Raw genomic sequence first — 2500 nt, 5'->3', positions numbered from 1 at the left:
GAAAGAAGAGCTTCATCTTCGATAAAAAAAAAAGAAATCTCAATTATTTCGTTTAAGATAATTTCAGTATGATTCCAATAATCCCGAGTTAAATATTATACTACTTTAGGTATTATATTTTCTATCGTAATATTCTGTACAGTATGCGTTTCATACACGCTTGAATGCTGTGTAATTTTATTGCTTTTATTTTATCTCTCTCTCTCTCTCTCTCTCTCTCTCTCTCTCTCTCTCTCTCTCTCTCTCTCTGATAATAGAAACATTTAAGCTTGCCATCGCACGTTTTTTGTTTGAAAATTTGTGACATTCTTGCTCTCAACCGCCTGTATAAAAGCTCGTTTTCAGTTAGAAAATTTTCACGTGCGTTCACCTCGCCTCTCTTTTATCACCCAACAGCCACATCGCACAATTCCAATGATCTGAATGAAAATATGTTCCAATTGGTACCGTACCTTCAACCATATATTCATAATAATCTTTATGAAAATGGTGATTTATCACACATTATTACGTTTTCTTCGTCCCTTTTATGAAATAAAGACATGGTTTTCAGTTTTTATCTTCTATATCAGGTTTCTAATAAAAAGATAAGTGAATTGTGATCGATTATTTTTCTAAATAGGTGTAATTTTTTTATATCTAAAGTATATAATGTTTTCAATTGGAAGAGTTGGCCAGACTTTTGTTGAAGGTTTTGCTTTGATTTTTTCTTTGTTTTTGTAATCGTTTTTAAGGCAAAACAATCAATTATTCAATTATTGTGTAAATATATAGAATTAAAGACGAATGAAAGGAAATGTTTACAAAAGAAGATAACAGTCATTATTTTATCTTTATCTCTAGTTAAATGGTCTCTCTCTCTCTCTCTCTCTCTCTCTCTCTCTCTCTCTCTCTCTCTCTCTCATTATAATAGCAACGAAGAACGCTGATGCAGAGAAGTTTATTGCTATTGAGACTGAAATAGCAATTAGACATTTTAAACTCTACCCCTCCACTCTTGCATCTTTTTTACTGGGTTTCATAATTATTCTGTAATTTGTTTTTATCAATAAATTGTTTAATTTCTCTATTTGCCAAATTCTATTTACTTTATTAATGCAATCTATTTTTACATTTAGAGGGATTCGTAGTATTTCGGTAATAGGTTTTATCCAGGATTCCTTTTTATTACTGTTCATCTGTATCCTTTTTTCACGTTAAATGCAAAACTTTAAAAATCAGAATTAAAATTGTTTATCTGTTACTTAATTCATGTCCGTATGTTAAAACTATTATCATTGTTAATTTATGTATGACCCGGTCTTTTATAATGAATTCCGTTTTTATTTTAGTACTGTGGTAATGATTATTTAATGTGATTTCATGATTCATTGATTCTTTTATGCCTTTCAATTTACATGAATGACTAAAATTTATTAGCAAAACACTACCTAGTTAATAAAACTTGATATTAAGTTAATCTTTTATATATTGAAAACAGCTTTTCCTTCTTGATTAAAACAGTTTTTATCTCTCTTGATAGCTCAGTCGGTAGAGTCGTGCTGGCATGGTTTCTGGACCACAGGTTGGGGGTTTGAATCTCCACCCGGCCAGAAGCTGTTACCATAAAATGAATTCCAAGTGGAGATATATTCCCAAGATAGAATTCGGTATTAAATGCCTTTCGTGGGTGATATTTACATTGCTTAAAATCACATGTGCTTGTGATATATGTTCATTTTTAGTGGAATAAATATCATTGGATACAAAGTTATCGTATAGACGTGTCATAAAAACTTATATGCTTTCATCAACTTTAGTCTGTAATGTTATTATTATGTTTAGTAATGTAACATGGGACCTATAAGGCATTTTAGAATTGTTACACTGAACGTTTGCTATTCGTTTATGGTACTAAAACGCTTTCAGCTGTTGAAGTTCTTTTCCTGTCCCATTTTACAATACATTTCTATTTTGTTGAGTGCTTTTTATATACCATACACACACACACACACACACATATATATATATATATATATATATGTATATATATATATATATATATATGTATATATTGGTGTGTGAATTTATTAATATTATTATTAACATTATTATTATTATTATTACTGTTTTTTTTGTATAACACATTTCGATTTTATGGAAGTATGTTTCACACAACACACACACACACACACACACACACATATATATATATATATATATATAATGAATTTGTTATTATTACCATCATCATCATCATCATCATCATTATTATTATTAGCTAAGTTATATTCTTAGTTGAAAAAGTAGGATGCCATAAGCCCCAGGGCTCCAACAGGGAAGATAGCCCAGTGAGGAAAGGAAGTAAACAGATAGAACACTGTGTCTGAGTGTACCCTCAAACAAGAGAACTGTAACTCAAGACAGTGGAAGACTATAGTGCAGAGGCTATGGCACTACTCAAGACTAGAGAACAAAGGTTTGATTTTGGAAGAGTAGCTTACCATAACTAAAGAGTATC

The 2500-nt window shown here is 30.5% G+C and overlaps 1 protein-coding gene across 1 annotated transcript in view; it reads right to left on the bottom strand.

The window, feature by feature from the left end:
• LOC137623735 (5-hydroxytryptamine receptor-like) overlaps positions 1-2500 on the bottom strand; it is a 537818-nt gene that overhangs the window by 338994 nt on the left and 196324 nt on the right. The gene's annotated exons all lie outside the window — the stretch shown is intronic.

This window comes from Palaemon carinicauda, chromosome 2, assembly GCF_036898095.1.
Source record: "Palaemon carinicauda isolate YSFRI2023 chromosome 2, ASM3689809v2, whole genome shotgun sequence".
Classification (NCBI taxonomy): Eukaryota; Metazoa; Arthropoda; class Malacostraca; order Decapoda; family Palaemonidae; genus Palaemon; species Palaemon carinicauda.
Note: the sequence above shows the minus strand (reverse complement) of the source record. Positions and strands in the feature narration are given on the sequence as shown.